The sequence below is a fragment of the Copidosoma floridanum genome, unplaced genomic scaffold (assembly GCF_036245765.1).
Source record: "Copidosoma floridanum isolate Cflo_tuat_1 unplaced genomic scaffold, Cflo_Japanese_pri ptg000015l, whole genome shotgun sequence".
Taxonomy (NCBI): domain Eukaryota; kingdom Metazoa; phylum Arthropoda; class Insecta; order Hymenoptera; family Encyrtidae; genus Copidosoma; species Copidosoma floridanum.
This window is the reverse complement of record NW_028321892.1, coordinates 2,252,947-2,271,707: the sequence shown is the minus strand read 5'-3', so window position 1 is coordinate 2,271,707 and position 18,761 is coordinate 2,252,947. Positions and strand designations below refer to the sequence as shown.

Here is an 18,761-nt window from a genome sequence, read left to right as displayed (position 1 = left end):
CGCACATTTTTTTAAATCCATTATATTTTAATATTTTATTGATATAAGCCTACTTCGCGTAATAACAAGCTTGTGTATGTTATTAAACTATGAAAAAATAGCGTATTGCATTGTGATTAAAAAAATGATTCGAATTTAATATATTTAGTAGCTTATCATAGAGTTTCTACATGTGGGAATAAATGGTAAGAGAGGACAAGAGAATTTGAAAATTCACGTCCAACTGATAATTTTTAAAACATATTTTTTTTCTCTAGTTCATTTAGACTTGTATACTGGTGATATTACCCACTTTGGCTAGTTGATATGTAACTAACATTACGTTAGAACTTAAGTACAAAGGTATGATTATAAAGGGCATTTTTAAATCACAATTGTTACGTTTAAAATAACATGTTGAGCATTTGGTAACATCACGATTCTTCAATGTGGATTTCTAAAACAAAAATGAAGTGAAGTAATTACAAAACTTGTGTTAACATCATTGAAAGGTGAATAAAAACTTTTTTTTTCAATTAAATATCGCAAACATTTCCTAAAAAAATTGAAAATGTTAAAAAACGGAAATCTTCGTTCAATTTTTTTTTTTTTTTTTTTTTTTTTTTTTTTTTTTTTTTTTATGTACATTCTATATCACCCTAACGGTTTTGCAAATATTTTGACACACTTTGGCAGAGAAACACTGAGTGACAGAGTCAGTAATCATCTTTTCTAATAGTTAAATTTTTACCACTACCTTATCTTTCTTAATTTTTTCCTAAATAAAGTCTCCTTTGATGACAAATTCTGCGTTTTCAACACAATTGAAAGTCAACTTATTGTCGTAGTACACAGTCATTGGATTTAGTTCCTGGATTTTAACATCATCTGCCAAGTGATTTGACCAGTGAGCTTTCTACGTCGTTCACTCTAAAAATTAGTATTTTGTCTTGCTACTAGATATTAAATACGTCTCTTAATTTTTGTAGATCCAGCTGAAAGGCCTTGTCTGTAGCTTAAACACGTACCTAGTGATTGATCAAGTATTTTCGTGGTTTGATGCTCAGATGGCATTAGGATATACCCTACAGGGAAATCAATGCATATTTACAGTAGGTTAGTTTTAGAACAACCTTCCTAATACCTAATAACGTGTTTTGCTGTCTTCCAGGGATTTTGTATGTCACGGTTTTTACATCTACTAAGTTGGCTTATAGCGTAACCCCAACCAGCTCTTGTGTACTTACTAAAATACAAGAAATTCTTAATCAATACCTACTAACTTACTAGTATAGTATGTCATACAGATTTTTGATTCCTTTTGGGACATAATGTAATACACAGTACAATCTCGTAGATCGAATTTCAAACCAGAACATAGTGAAACTGTACATTCAATCTATTGAGAATTCTTATGACGTAACTTTCTTGGCTCACTATATTTTATCTTTAACGCCATGTATTAACTTGTGTCTATTAAGAATATTGTACATTGATACCAGCCTATAATGATGTAAGAAAGGTGGACAAGTGGCACCGTCTCTTCGAGACCACCGTTGATGCGAGAGTAGCTGGTTCAGCTCTCTATTTTAATTTTGTTGTATTTTATTTTATTTAAATAATTGAACGAACTAACAGTCTCTTTGTAAGTTATGTGGCACAAACACTGTAAGTAAAAGATTAAATGTATATGTACTTTGTACAGTGATACAGTAAATATGCTGGAACATATCAGTTGTCACGCACGCACGTTCTCGTAGGGTCTCTCTCGGTATTAAGGGAGGAGATTTTGTAATCTTATGGTAGCCAAGTTCGGGGTTAGTACTGCTCTTTTTTGATTTTCACGTGCTGTTTTGGTGGTCTGTGACAACAACTATGAGTCCAAGTAAAAGTATCAATCCAATACTTATGAAACTAAAAAAAGTATTAATCCAACACTAATAAGGAATTTAAGAAAAAGTTCCGAGAGTATAACAAGAAACGTGTTCAATATAATTTGATAAAAAAGATTATGAGTGTTGGAAAAGGAGAATCACGATAATTCTTAAATTAAAGAAATGCAATGTAGTAGCAACATGAACCATGAAAATGGCAGATAAAAAAGAAGAGTGAATCGAAAAGAACTTAAAGTCGATCGATGTTATACATAGTGGAATTTTAAATTATTGGCGACAGTTCGTGAAGGACAGGAAAACGGCACGTGAAATAACAAAAAAATTTTATGAAACGTCCATAAAGGAGTCTACTGCACCAAAAATTTGTATGAGAAACAAGTTTAAAAAGTTGAAGTTCAAAGACTTTAAAAATTCAAGTGCACTTTTCACTAAGTTTTAAGTATTAAATAATGAATTGAAAAGTGCTAGTGCAAATGTGACTGTACAAAGAAAAACTGAGCTACATAATAAGATTGTTTTCAAGTTTCTTAATTTATATTGGTGACTTGATCAATGTATTAAACGAATCTGATCAAACAGATGAATATCTGTGAAGTTAAATAAAAATATTTGAATTAAAAGTAAAGGACGATGAATGCAAAAACAGTTCAAGTGCGTTTACAACCAAAAGAAAAGAAGATGGAGCATGTTTCAATCGCGGAAAGTCTAGACACTTCAAGGCGTAATTCATGAGATAAATGTGGTGAGCAGCAGCAATGAGGTGGGCGCCAACAACATCAACAACAACAACAACAACAACAACAACAACAACAACAACGGCAGTGGCAATAACGTGGTGGTCGAGCTGTGGTCATGGAGCTGATAGAGGCTCTAGTCAACATCGTCGAGGATGTGGTTGGCAGCAAAAAAATTAAGGGTATCAAAACAAAAATGGTAGTATGAGTAGTTTTAATGCGGAATTTTAGAAAAGACCGAATGAGATACGTGTTGAAGTAAACAACTGTTATAGTAACGTTGAATTGTTACTCGATAGCGGTTTCTTAGATCATGTTATAAGTGATAATCGATATTTTTATTAATGTGCTAAGTTAAGAGAGTCCATAAATGTAAAAGTACGAGACGTGAGGTATTTAAAATCAACAAAAGTTAGTTATTTTAGATACAAGATTAATGTTAATAGTAAAAGTAAAATGAATATGATGAAAAAATATTTTTTGTTATGATACAAATTTAGTATGTTATGGTAAAGTCACAAAATCCAACAATATTATTTTAGTAGGAGATATGTCAAAGATTTTTTATAAAAATAAAAATTTAATTGCATAGGCTGTTAAAAATGATAATATTTATTATATGATAAGTAAAATTATGTATAGTGAGTCAAATTCACTAACAAAGAATAAGTAAATGGAAAAAGAAGAACTGCGAAAAAGTACTGGGTCATGTAAATTTGAATAATCTAAAAACAATGTGTGATTAACAAATGTTTGATGGTTTACGCAGAGAATAAAAAAATTATTATGTTAATTAAAGAATTTGTTTGGAAAATAAAATTCATAATTTTCTATTTAATTATATCAAGGGCAAAATACTTTTTCGAAATTACATATATTGTTCTAATGGACCTCATAGTACTACTTGTTTAAATGGCGAGAATTATTTTTTGAGTTGTATCAATTATTATGGTAAAGTAGATAAAGTTTATTGTATTTAATTTAAGGATTATGTATAAAATTGTTTTATTGACTATGTAAATTTTATTGAGAGTAGGACAGAAAAAATAAGAAGAAGGTTAAGATGCAATAATAGCAAGGAGTATATTGATAATAATACAAACGATTTTTCAAGAGAAAAATGTATATCTCTTGAACTGTGCCTGTGAATTTCATGAAACGGCTGAAAATTATAATAGAAATATCATGGATACGTGTAAATGTTTCTTGAAAGAAGCAAGGGTACATAATTTATATTGGCCAGAAGTAGTCAAAATGGCAGCTCACTCAAACAGTATAACTATTACTTATACTGTTAAACGAATAGAACACCTTTTAAGTTTTTTTTTGAAAAAACCTAGCAAAATAAATTTTTAAACTCATGGAAGTAGAGTTTCTCTTAGAATACCATAACAAATGAGAGATTTAAAATGGGACAAAAAAACAAATTTAAGAATATCGTTAAGTTATGGAGATTTTTGTTATAAAGTTCTAATAAATATTGAGATAGTAGCTTGACACATTAATTTCATCGAAGATGGCACCAATTGTATTGGTTAAGAATCAGAAGATGACATGGTAAAAATGAGTTTAAATAAAAACAAAGTTAAAGGAATGAAAATAAAATTTTGAATGTAAGACGGTCAAATAGCGAAAAAATAGAGCCTAATAGATAGAGAGAAAAAAGTTTTGTGATCAGTAATATTATTTATATAGATCGAACAAATGCTGCTTCCTATAGTGATATGATAGATAGTAATGAGTCTGAAAAGTGAAAATGAGCAATGAATAAAGAAAAGTATTGATTAAACAAAAATACGACTTTGATTTCTGTAAGTAAACGAAACAATAAAAAAGCTTAATATGTCAACTGGATTTCTACCTAAAATGATTATGACATTTTTAAGGCTAGATTAGTTGTTAGAAGATATCAAAAAAATGACTTTATTGATAATATTCATTAACGAGTTGCTAGAATACAAACTTAAATAATTTCAATTTCTTATTGTTGTCAAAATAATTAAATTATCAAACAGATGAATGTCAAAATATCGTTTTCAAATAAAAAAGTAAAATTTGAAGTATATGTAAAACAGCCACAAGGCTATCAGAATAGTTACAATGAGGTATTAAAATTTGGTAAAGCGGTGTATGGAATGAGATGAAGCCCAGAAGCTTGGTATAAATGTTTTGATACTTATTTAAGAACCTTTGATTTCAAAAAAAGCGAAAATTATTGTGGCTTTTATATTTAAAATGACAAAAATAATAATAGTGTACCTAATTTTTTGTGTGCATGATTTATTCATCTAGTGATAAAATGATCAAAAATTTAATTTTGTAGGAAAATTAATACTAAAAATATTCAATGGAAAAGATTTCGAAAAAGTAATAACTTATTCAGGTATTAGCATTAACTATGACTATGAAATTGAAAAAATGCTTCCTTATCAGAAAAAGTATATTAAAACACTCGCAATAAAATATAATATTATAAATTCTCAATTGTAAGTAACTCCTACGGAACAAAATTAAAAACTGGACTCCGTGCTATCATCATATGATAAAATTAGGTACACAAATTTAATTGGAGCTTCTCTATACATCAGTTCAGGAACTAGACCTAATGTTAGTTTTAGTGATAATTATTTAAACTGATTTTAAAGTTATTATGATGGTGATTATTATGAATATGCTTTAAAAACTTTAAAAATATTTGTATTCAACAATAAATTTTTAATTAAGTTTAGAAAAGAAATTTACCAATAACTTTACAAATTACTATTCTGATGCCAATTGGATAGGAGATATAAATAATAGAAAATCGACGACAAGTTATGTCATACGGTTTTATGGGAATGTCATTTATTAAAAATCTAAGAAGAAGAAGAGTGTGACAAAATCCTTTCAACTGAGTTAGTAGCATTGTGTAAGTTTGTTAGTGCGTTGGAAGTTATAGAAGATTTGTGACTTGATTTTAATATGAAAGCTTATGATTTTATTATTATTTACAAAGACATTTCTGGTGTAGTAAGTATAGCTAAGTTTGGAAATTCTATTAAAAATTCGAAATACATAAAAACTTATTTTCACTTCATTTACGAAAGTTATGCGATGCACGAAACTGATATTGTAAAAGTTAATTTAGAAGAAAAAATAGCAGGTATTTTTACCAAAGCTTTATGTAGAAATAAGTTCGAAAGGTTTGGAAACATGGTAACGCAAATTAGTTTGAGATATCTAATTTAGTATTGTAAAATAAGTTTAAGGAGGCGTATTCAAATATAAGTTAACTTATATTAGATATACAACTAGTGATATCTTTTATGCGGCATAAACTCTATGAGTGCAAGATAATATGTATATAAACTTTGTACCGTGATACAGTTAAGAAGACAGAACAGGGCCGTTTTGGTGCACGCGCACTTTAGTAGAAACTCTCTTCGTATTAAGAGATATGATTTTTTAATCTTAATTTATCTTTATTTATTGTGTTAAATACATCAACTCAAGTGTTATCAAGTGTAACATCATTAATTTTCTACTTTTTAGTATATTTATTTATCACGCAGATTCAGCTTTCAAATTGCTTTGAAAATGCCGATGGATAAAAATGCGCTAAGTTCTGTAGAGAGTAATAGTCAATTTATAGTGGGGATGTACCGATGCGTACTTAAAAAATTCCCCGGTATGTCTTCTATGGCACTTATCAAATGGGGTTAAAATAGACCTACTCACAGTTCGTTTTTTTCCAAAAACGGGAATTGCACTTCGTTTGACTGTGTAGGAGTATCCCAGCTTGGGCTACTACATGATAGTGGTGCCAAGCCAAAGCGTCAGCCGATACGCAGTGTACAGACGCTACTGTAACAGCAAGTGATTGGTAACTACAGTGGAGTGAACGCATTGTATATGTCTTCTCACTCTCATTAGTAGTAGCAGTAGCAGCCGAAGTAATAGACGTAGTGGCAACGGTAACGACAAAAACAAAAAGTGTTTACCGTAGCGATGTGGCTTATCAAAAGAAAAATGCACGAACTTCGCGCGTTTTTCTCTCTCTCTCTTTATCTCTCTCTCTTTCTCTCTGTCTCTTTCTCTCTTTTACGACCAAATCATACCTTGACGCTTGCAGCAACATCGTGAAACGTCTATACAACTGCTTGCGATCGTTCGCGGTCTGCACAGTTGCGCACGACTACTTGCAAGCGCTAGTGTCGCGTAGTATATGCTCTGATATGCGTACAACTGCTCGCAAGCGCTCACATCTTGCAGCCTGCAGCACCCGACTACCATGTGAGCGCCAGAATGTGCTGCCCCATGTTCAGAATGTCTCCACTTTGCCTGCATAGTATACATTTTGTGGATAGCTTCTTGTGACTTGTGCGACCCCTAACGTGCCCCCGCGGTCCCCTTGCACGCGCTTTCTCGTGCCTTGGCACAAAACATTCGAGAAAGGATCTGCGCCACAAATGGCAGACCTTTCATTAGATTTGTTTGATTAAGAGGTTTCGAGTACTCGGAGTGTTCCTAGCACCTCTAGCCCGAGCCCGCTTTTTTGCTCTAAGCGCATTAAACGCACCAACTGTGTGCTCATAACCAGGTAACCCAAAAGATCCGTAAAAGAGCCAGCTATAAATTATCTTATAATATGATCGTATAAGTTGTCTACTTTCTTATCTGTAGATAATTTACTTATACTAGATGAAAAGTTAATCAGACACTACTAAATGTTTTTTTTTTGATAATCTGAGCCAAGAGCACTAGGAGCACTGCATAGACTTAAATTCTCTACAGATAATAGGGTAGATAATCTAAATGATTAGATTTTAAGATAATTCATAGCTTGCTCTTTTACGGCTTTTTTAGGTTACCTGGTTATGAGCACGCAGTTGGTGCGTTTAATATGCTTGAAGCAAAAACGTGGGCTCGGGCTAGAAGTGTTAGAAACATTCCGAGTGCTCGGAACCTCTTAATCGAACAAATCTAATAAAAGATCTGCCATTTGTGGCGCAGCTCCTTCCTCGAATGTTTCGTGCCAAAGCGCAAAAAAGCGCGTGCAAGAGGGCTGTGGGGGCACCTTAGGCGTCACACAAGTCACAAAAAGCTATCCACAATATGTATACTGTGCAGGCAGAGTGGGGACATTCTGAGCATGGGGCAGCATATGATGGCGCTCGTATGGTAGTAGGGTGCTGCAAGCTACAAGATGTGAGCACTTGCGAGCATATACTAATGACGCGAGTGCTTGCAAGTAGTTGCGCTGTGCAGGCTGCCAGATGCGAGTGCTTGCGACGAGTTGTACGCATATGAGAGCATATACTACGCGATACTAGCGCTTGCAAGTTGTCGTGCACAATTGCGTGGACTGCGAACGATCGCAAGTAGTTGTAAAGACAATTCACGATGTTGCTGCAAGCGTCAAGGTATGATTTGGTCGTGAAAGAAAGAAAGAGAGAGAGAGAGAGAGAGAGAGAGAGAGAGAGAAAAACGCGCGAAGTTTGTGGATTTTTCTTTTGATAAGCCGCATCGCTGCGGTAAACACTTTTTGTTTTTTCCGCTACCGTTGCCACCACTGCTACTACTTTGGCTGCTACTGCTACTACGAATGAGAGTGAGAGAACATATACAACGCATTCACTCCACTGTAGTTACGAATCACTCGCTCTTATAGTAGCGTCTGTACAGTGAATGCACATGTGGTAACGAAGCCGTTCTGTGTTATACGCCTTACACTATGTATCAGTCGACGCTTTGGCTTGGCACTGCTGTCATAAAGTAGCCGAAGCTGGAATACTCGTTCACAGTTAAACGAAGTGCAATTCCCGTTTTTAAAAAAAACGAGCTGTGAGCAGGTCTACTCTAACGCCATTTGATACGTGCCATAGAAGACATACTGGGGAATCTTTAAAGTACGCATTGATACATCCCACATATAAATTGACTATAAGTTAAACGTTCTTCCAAGTCTAGGTACTGTTGGATTAGAATGGAAAGTTTGCGAGCTATAAACTTCTAGTAATTGTAAAAAAATGATATTCGAAGAAATTAAAGTATTCATAATAAATTTTAGAAGAAAACAATGTCATAACACGAAAAGATATCAATGATCCAGTTAATGACAATATGAACATGGTAATGTAAAGATGCCACAGAGTTTGCGGCTTTCCAAATTCTTCGGTCTCACGATAGACAAAACCTAGAATCTTGGAAGTTCTCGTAACAATCCATGATATATGCTTCGTAAAAGATAACGATGCAGTAAAATGGTACCAAGCTCAGAGGCTTTGTTCATTCAGGAAATAAGTGCATTATCGGTGTTATAGTTCGCAAAAACTGGTGCCAAATTTTTATGGTAAGTTACTACGATGTATTTCGAAGTATTTGTCTTTGTCAGGTTATCGCTTGCCGTCTTCTGTAAAGCATTCAGGCCTTTGTAATTTTTGACAGTATCAGAGTATTTATAACAATAAAGTTAAGTATAATATCATAAGCATAAAGTAAGAGTTAAACTCAAGATGAGGAGGATAAAATGTCTTACTATAAGAGGATAATAGACCTCTTTAACTCTTTTGTCAACGTTATAACAGTTATTTTCATTTTTTCTCTTGTATTCAAGCTCCTTACTTCTCCCATAATCATGGACAGTTTTATCAGTTCCAAGTGTTTAGAAATGTGCAAGCTTTCTGATAAAAATAAATTTCTTCTCGTCCGAAAATTTGAATACTTTTACCAGTGATCTTACTATCCTCAGCCTACGATGATAAACGGCTGCTTTCACTTAACCCACCATAATCGTTGACTTGTAAGTTTTAAGTTTCATTATAACCTAAAGCTTCTAATAATTATAAGCTGTTAAAAGTGGCCTTTGGGGGGTGGGCGACTTTGAACAAGGGGGGTGTAGTTGGAAGAGATTGGAGTCACTCTCAAGTGTCACAAGCCTTCCCTTTAGGTTAAACAACGATGGTGGTACTATGTCCAATGTTGTTGGCGTAGTGGTTTCGTTTTATTCCTCGGAATCCAACTCATCGTAAAGATGTGGCGTTTGAGCAGTGATGCGTAGAGGCCTCGATGGGTTGGTCGCCAGGTTGACCGCTGGGTGTTTGTTGTTGTTATTTTTTTTTTGAGAGGAAAGAAAAAAAAAGGGTGAAGACAAGTGTTTTGTATTGGTACAGTGATATTTATTGAATATGTACTTTAAGTAATTGAGTGGCTTAAGAGGTATGCATTACACATATTTGCATAACTCGGATCGATACAATCAGTCATCGCACAGTCCTTCTTATATACTTTACTTCGCTTTCTTACTTGCGATTTTGGTCGCCACCTGGCGAGTGATAGGTGGTACTATCAAGTACTAGTTGGAACTTGTTGCTGCGCGCGAAAGTTCAAAATTCAAATGTATGTTAAACGATCGAATTTAAAGATAATAGTTATTTAAATATATAATAATTATTAAAATAATACCCCTGACGGTAACAAACCCTCCCGTTTTAAAGAGCTTATAATAAATTTGAGAAAGCAGTGGCAGGGCTACAAGAGTCGGAGAAGTTATTACTCTCGATACAAATGTTCACGGTCATTCGTTCATCTATTCTCGATTGACAAAGGTCCACGGTTTCCTGCACACTCACACTCATACTACTTTATTCAGTGTCTTTTTACTAGGTACACATGTTTCACTTCACTTCACTTATTATTTCGTGGTCGCATATTGTAACGTTGGTTTGGCCCATCAGGACCTCCGGGTGGTGGTACTGAGACGTCACCTAATTCTTCTGAATTGTTTCGGAATGGTCTAGTGGACTTATCCGCTCTGCTTATTTCACTAGCATTGGTTATCACGATCTTCTGATCGGACCTTGTAGAGGGCTCTGGGCCTGCGGTGTGCTGTGGAGTTGTCGATGCCGGCAGGTTGAAGTGTGCATTCGGACGTTAGCGGCGATCGATAGCCTCCGCGTGGGCGAGTTTGGAAACGTAGAGTTTTCGTGGTAGCTCGGCCCGTGGAGGTTGGTAGGTAGGTAGGGCTGGGTTGACCAGTCGAGTGGTGTTGTTCCTGGCATCGTGCTTGATGATCCAGAACCTGAATGTATTCCTTTGGTAGGAGTTGAGTTGCCGGCTATGGGTTCTTCATTCCCTTGGTTGAGAGGAATTGTGACCCAACAGCAGTTGAGCTGGAGATACCCTGGTAGCAGCGTTCTGATGATTGCGTAATGGTGGACTTAATCTTCTAATCTAGTCTAATTTTTTTTTTTTTTTTTTTTTTGTACTATAATCTAACGTGAAATGGGAGCGCGAATCCCGAAGAGGAGCATCGGGGTGATGCGAGACATTGATGCTGGTGAGTCGAAGCGGGTGTTCGAGCACGGACGGCGATCAGTCTCCTCCGAGTGGGCAAGCTTAAGTGACATGACGTCTGGCGTGTAGTTGAAACGTGAGTCTCGAAGAAGAGCATCGGCGTGATGCGAAGCACTGATACTGGTGTGACGAGTTGGGTGTTCGAGCATGGACGACGATCCATCTTCTCTGTTCAGGCGAGCTTGGATGGTGCCTCATATGCGTGGAGTTGCTGCGAAAGTCCTGAAAAGGAGCATCGACGTGGCGCGAAGCACTAATGCTGGTGAGTCGAAGCGGGTGTTCGAGCGTGGACGGCAATCAGTTTCCTCTGTGTGGGCAAGCTTAGATGGTGTTGATCTCCAGCATGTGTCCTGTAGAAGAGCACCAGCATGATGCGAAGTATTGATGCTGGGGTCGAGGCAGGTGTTTAAACGTCGATGGCGGTCAGTCTTCTCAGTTCGAGCGAGCGTGGATGGTGTAACGTCCGACATGCGGTTAGGGTGTGAAGCCTGAAGAGAAGCATCAGCGTGATGCGAAGTACTGATGCCAGTGTGTCGAAACAGGGTTCGAGCATGGACAGCGATCAATCTCTTCAGTTCTGGCTTGCCGGGGCGGTGTAGCGTCTGACGTGTGGTTAGAGCTTGAATCCCGAAGAGGAGTATCGACGTGATACGTAGTGCTGGGGCCGGTGTGTCGAAGTAGCTGTTCGAGGATGGACGTCGATCAGTCTCCTCTGTTTCGGGCACACCTAGGTGGTGTGTCGTCCGAGGTGGAGATGGAGCGTAAGGCCCGAAGAGGAGCTTCGGCGTGATGCGAAGCACTGATGCCGGTATGTCGAAGCGGATGTTGAGCGCGGATGGCGATCAGCCTCCTCCGTTAAGGCGAGCATGGATCGTGTCACATCCGACGTGCAGTTGGAGCGAGAGACTCGTAGAGGAGCATCAGTGTGATGCAAAGTACTGATGTCGGTGTGTTGAAGCGGGGGTTCGAGCATCAACGGCGATCAGTTTCCTCTGGGCAAGCTTATGTAGTGTAACATCCGAGGTGGAGTTGGAGAGAGAGACTCGTAGAGGAGCTTCGGTGTGATACGAAGCACTGAGGCCGGTGTGTCGAAGAGTGGTGTTCGAGCGTGGACGACGATCAGTTTCCTCTATTTGGGCGAGCTCGGATGGTGGAACGTCCAAGGTGGTGTTGGAGCGTGAGGCCCGTAGAGAAGCATCGGCGTAATGTCGAAGCGGGTGTTCGAGCATAAACGGCGACCTCTTTTCGGACAAGCTTACGTAGAGGTGGTGTAGTTTTGAGTCAGTTCGGCTTGTGGACCGAAGTGTCTGAAGAGTTCGTTGACCTGGGCGGATAATGGCCTCTGCCTATTTCTTAAAGGATGACCATGCCCTCTGTCGACTCTCTGCTTCTTGAGTAAAGAAGTTGCCTTCCAACCTAAGTTGGGCCCGAGAAACTTCAGTGGCAATGTTACCACCGATTACTACAAAGGCTGATACCCGTTTCCATCTTCTACGGAGGCTCGTTGCAAGACGTAAGAACCTGCTGTGTAACTGGTGCTCACGAGTTTCTGAGTTGGTTGGTCCTTCGGGTCCATATCCTCCCCATGCTTGATGCTGGGTTTGTAGGTTAGGTGTGTCAAGCGCCACTAGGTGTTTTTCCCCACCTAGAAGGAGTGTTGTTGGTTGCTGATAGGCGTGTGTCAGTCGGCGGTGATGATTGACTCTGAGGCTCGCAGATACCTTCCTGCAGCAGCAGAGAATTCCTTAGAGGAGGCCCCACGTCGAGCGCCAAATTGTTAAAAGTGGCCTTTGGGGGGTGGGTGACTTTGAACAAGGGGGGTGTAGTTGGAAGAGATTGGAGTCACTCTCAAGTGTCACAAGCCTTCCCTTTAGGTTAAACAACGATGGTGGTACTATGTCCAATGTTGTTGGCGTAGTGGTTTCGTTTTATTCCTCGGAATCCAACTCATCGCAGAGATGTGGCGTTTGAGCAGTGGTGCGTAGAGGCCTCGATGGGTTGGTCGCCAGGTTGACCGGTGGGTGTTTGTTGTTGTTATTTTTTTTTTGAGAGGAAAGAAAAAAAAGGGTGTAGACAAGTGTTTTGTATTGGTACAGTGATATTTATTGAATATGTACTTTAAGTAATTGAGTGGCTTAAGAGGTATGCATTACACATATTTGCATAACTCGGATCAATACAATCAGTCGTCGCACAGTCCTTCTTATATACTTTACTTTGCTTTCTTACTTGCGATTTTGGTCGCCACCTGGTGAGTAATAGGTGGTACTATCAAGTACTAGTTGGAAGTCGGTGCTGCGCGCGAAAGTTCAAAATTCAAATTTATGTTAAACGATCGAATTTAAAGATAATAGTTATTTAAATACATAATAATTATTAAAATAATACCCCTGACGGTAACAAAGCTGTCTTAAATAACTTAAAAGTCAGACATATTGCAGACACAATATGCAGAAAAAATAACTCAAATTTTAATAACTATAATAGTTATGACTAACAATTTTGTCACTTATAATGTTTAAAGCTTGCAATAACAATTTAATATTAAAATACATTCAGTGTTAACATATTTAGTGCATGTAGTTAACTGGCAAGAATACATGGACAAAGCAAGGCAAACATGGTGACGACGGTATAGCTATGTTGTATCGTAATGACACAAGGAAGTTATAAGTCACACTAGCAGCTAAGTTTTTGCTTGTTGGATCCAACAAACTTACAAATTAGTAAGATCACCTTGACACAAAACTACATCTACTTTGTCAAAAATCATAGCTGTCCAGAAAAAAATTAGGGTAGAGAACTTTTTTTCCATAGTACATCTGACTAAAACATTGCCAGATAAAGGCCAAAAACAAACTGTAAACACGGCCAAAGTAGGTTTTTTGTGTCTACAGCGAAAACAAGCCTTATCTTTGAAGTTTAATGATTCATATTCTAATAAATATTAAAAGAAAAAATTCAAATCAAAGGCAGTTTCTGCAGCCCTTTACGTAGGCACTGAATTTTAGCTTAATCAGATGTAAACTTTTTATGAGCCTCACGTGAAGGCCCTTTCCAAAAACGGCACTGAACCAGTCTCAGAACTATGTAGGACTATTTTTTAAAAGTGATGCTTATTTTTTAAAGTTACTTTGTAACGCGATAAGCTCCAAGATTCTCGTTTGAATTAAAAATACCCAGAAATATTGATTGCAAAATTGTTTATTTTTGAGAGGAGAGGAGAGCTGCCAAAGAATCCACCCCCTTCCCACCGTCCATTCTCGCCAACATTTTATTACGGTACTTTAAAAAAATTACATTGCAGTTTATCAGCTAATTGGAGAAAAAGGTAAACTACGCAATTACAACAATAGTTTATTTAATGTGACTACTTTTATTATTAGGAATTTCTTATGTACGGACAGTGAATGTCTTTGTAACCTACCCTCAATACAAAAATAATTTCAGCTTTCAATGCTTCAGTTCAGAGATATTACTTTTTTGTAACGTTTATTTCAGTTTGAAGATACTTTTCTGAAAATGTCAAAAGCGCACTGCAAGAAATGACGCGTGGCCTTCATTGCTAGCATGCAACCCCTCAAGCAAAAGTCGGTACCTTGAAAAAATAGACAAAAATCGATTAATGTTCTTAATACTTAGAAAAAAATAAGGGTTTTCTTAACCAATCAGTACTTCAAGTAACTCAGGCAGGTAACTATTGCTCTTAAAAAATGGTCCCACATAGTCCCAAAACTAGTTCATGGCCATTTTTCGAAGAGGTCATTTTTTAGTTTTGTTTGCAGCTTACAAAAAGCTTACATTTGATTCAGCTGAGACAACGAGCAATTATCTGTAGCGTTATTACCATGCAAAACTGAAAATGGTACACATAAATAAATTAAAGCAGATAATAATCATCCAATAGAAAAGTTTATATAGTAACACAGTTTTAATTGAAGTAAATATAAAAAATATTTATCGTCAGTAAATACTTAATATCTAAACCGTCAAACAAATTGATTCACAAAAACTTATAATTGCAATATTACATTATTACAATTTTTTTTAAATGACCAACTAAAACAATATAACAACAGTGCTTTAATTTATTCTTTATTCAAAAGAATGAAGTTAATATACTTATCTCAAGGATGGCGTGAAAAAATAAATGAAATTTGTATAACTGTGAACTAATGGAATTATTTAAGAATTAGAAGAAAACATAAGATGTATTGAAGTATTCAAACTAAGAGTTTTAAGATACTAAGTATAAGATGGAGGAGGTAAAGGAGTAGGGAAAATCATTTAACTGTTATTTTATATTATATGGATCTCGTCTGGGACAGAAAGCAGTAGTTTACTTAGTGAATCAGCAGGAGCAGTACCCGATTATATCTATACTTTATTTTAATACTTTAATCTCGTATACACAAAAGTCTCTTTTCTGTCACCTCGCTCCTAGAGACGCTTTCTGTCACACGATACAACATACACGCTATTCAACCGCGAGTTTGCTTTATTCAGTGTCAGTCTCCACACCCGACTCTTTTTCTTAACATGGTTGCCGTATGCTTGCGCCATATGTACACTTAAGGCCTCATTTAAAAAATTTTAAATAATAATTACATATAATAACATTTTTTTTTAGTTAAGTAAGCGATTTTAAATACTATACAATTATTTTGGCTCTTAGAACTATACAAGTTCTCTTAACAAAACATAATAAAGAAGATCAAGGGGCTTAAGCCAAATTTTCACAGTTTAGTTTGGATAAAGAAAAATATTTTAGGGGACAGCTTATAGCAACTGATGTAAGGAGTAGCAGTATTTGACATTACTGAGGATGCTGGGGCAGGTTAAAAGGGTGTGGGGGGGCTTCAAAAAATTTAAGGAGGAGGTAACTTACAAGCAAATAAAGTCAACATAAGAAAGAAAATAAGAGAATATACTTCCATTTCGCAGGGAAGGTGGTCAGTGTGTTTAACAAAATTCGGCATGGGAAGTAGACAGCACTGCTAGAAAACACGCAATATAGAAAGATATACACATATGCACATGAAGCACATATGTGTTCTTTTATAATACATCAATTTAGTTTACACATTATTGCTTAACCTTACCTTCATTTTAGTATTTTTTATGCTAATCAAAGCAATTTTAAGTAAAACTTTGGTTCAAAGTCTTCGCGATGTAACGGTTTTTCCACTTGCAATAATAAGCCAAGATGATTTGCTAGTATATATCAGTGCCCTCCGGTGAATTTGGAAATTCAAGGTGATCAGTGATCCGTTGGGGGCGAAATGTAAGAAAATAAATAAATACAAGTAAAGTGTATTTGATTGTCAGTCGACAGCACGACAGGTGACGAGTAAGTCAACCAAACTTACGAATTCTCGCGTATCTGCGCCTGATGAGGCTGACGCATATTGTCAGCGAAACGTTGCGCATCAATAAATCAACGCAGGAAAATTGAAATACACTTTACTTGTATTTATTTATTTTCTTACATTTCGCCCCCAACGGATCACTGATCACCTTGAATTTCCAATAAGCCAAGATATTCTGTAGACTCAAAGTTAAGTATCTTTTAATAGAAAGTTATGTCTAGCCAATTGCAAGACATCATTTTACGTTAATTTATTGTTATAAGATTTTCAACTAAGTATTGTGAATTTACTTTTACATCTTTAAAATGAGATATTATATATTTGAGGTCAGTTCTGCTCTCATTTACTAATGGCAAATTTGTTATGGTATTATGTTAGCGCAGATCCCTATCCACACCAATGCTTGTACACTTGAACAAAAATTTTGAATTCTAACAAATAGATTTAAATATCTTAGTAAAAATGAATTTATCCTTAAAATAAATTATCCTGATGTGTTATCTAAAAATTAAACCAAAATATAATTGTGAATGAAACATTATTAATGGTCCGCATAAGACAAAGTAAAGGACTTTTAGGTACTTTGAAATTTTTTAATAATTCTTTTTTAAAATGTATTTGTATGGCAAGTTTAGCTTAAATCAATAAATTCCTTAAAAATTACACTGTGTTTATGTGAAGGAGGATCAGGAGCTGCTTAATATGTGAAAACTGGAGTTTCTAACATCATTTCTCATGAATGCTCATCGAAATGACTGATTTTGGTGAAGCTTGAAAAAGTATTACCACTTGTTTTTTCTTATTGAAAATAACATTAAAAAATTTGAGTAGTGGTACTTATTGTTGAATTTTTTAAAAGTTGTCATATATTTGTTGGCCCCGTAGTTCGACGTCCGATGGCCCTAAAATGGACCAGTAAACTCAACTCTTTTTTGCAGCAAAGGTGGCTGCTTGGATACCTCAGGGTGATCTACTCTGGCCTGCTACTGTAGCATCAGACTGATCGGGAGGAAAGCTACAGCATCTGAAGTGTTAGAGCTAGTTGTAGAGCTGTTTCTCAACGTCTCCTAGTATTACGCTGGAGACGTTGGTGTATAAAGCTCCTTTTTTTGCAGAGCTAAATCGCTTAGGTGATCTAAAGTAGGGAGATTGGTTTGTGATACTTGCCCGTTGAAGACTGTCCCGTTTGCTCAAGTTTATTTTTTCCTTATAGCTGTTGGGTTCACCCAGCACAAACCTCGGAGAGAATTAATGATTTCTGGTTAAATGCTTAGTGTCCAAAGGGTAATGCAGGGTCGTCAGTGGCCAGGGTTCCCAGTCTCACGACGAAAAACTCCGCTCGTGGTGTCTGCCAGTGAATGACTAACTTGATTTAATAGTGGCTGGCTTTATATAGTCTTTAAGTCGACAAATCGTTGCAGAAAATGAAAGTAAAAATGTCTTTATTATGAAAGTGTTTTAACGTTAGAGGACCCTGAAACCAATAGTGATACTTCCATCTGTTTATTACTATAATTCTTGATAATGGATAGTGGGCTGGAGGTAGCTTGCCTCTTACTTTCAGAGTCTCCGGTTATGTAGTGCTGAAGAGAGGTACACCGATGGCCAAAGAGTATCTCGTCTTTGGGTCGTTCCCTGGATAACCAACTGCTTATCGTTAGTCAGGCAAGTGGGCCTGGAGAATACCTTTTCTGTAGGTGTGCTATTGGGACAAACCACTGAGGAGGAGGTCAATGTGGCAGCCAGAACTCCTCAAGGATTGTTTTCCCTAGATTGCTGTTATAGCAAATTCTGTTCTCGTGATACTAGATCAGTTGAAAGAATGGCCATGAAACCCCAAATTGCTAGAGCATATTGTGCTTGGGCTAGATGTCGAAACATTTTTTTCATTGGTGACATATAATATTCTTGGCGGCTTGTGATACAGTTCGACAAAAGCCGCTTGTCCATTAGAGAACAGTGTCATTGATAGCTGAAATACTCAGCTGCACAACTTCCAGTTTCCAGTGCTATAATTTATGCAGTTTCAGTGAACGACTATAATATCCAGCAATGAGCTTGGTGATGTTATAACCAGACTTACTTTATTCTATTACAGGTAGCTTGGATTTTAAAACTTTGACACCTAGCAAATCCCACTAAACTACAGTGAAAAGCTAGCGTTTTTTTGCAAAACTTTGCGCTCAAGTATTATTATTGTTGCTAATTTTTTCAAGATAAAAACTATACTGAAACTATCTAGGAAGTATCAAGAATCAGTATGCAAACTTTCAGCAAGTACGGTTGAGTAGTTTTCGTGGTGAGCGATTAGAACTGTTTTTGGGATTTTGCTTTGTGCATAAGTGAGATATAGTAAGTGTTTTAGTGGGTGTCAAATTAATACAGCTAAAGTTAAAAAATTTGAAAGTTGGTTATGTTTTTTACAAAGTAACACATTGAGATTAATATTT

General features: G+C 36.4%; 1 protein-coding gene across 1 annotated transcript in view; it reads right to left on the bottom strand.

The window, feature by feature from the left end:
- LOC106636721 (segmentation protein paired) overlaps positions 1 to 18,761 on the bottom strand; it is a 226,295-nt gene that overhangs the window by 181,850 nt on the left and 25,684 nt on the right. The window lies entirely within an intron of this gene.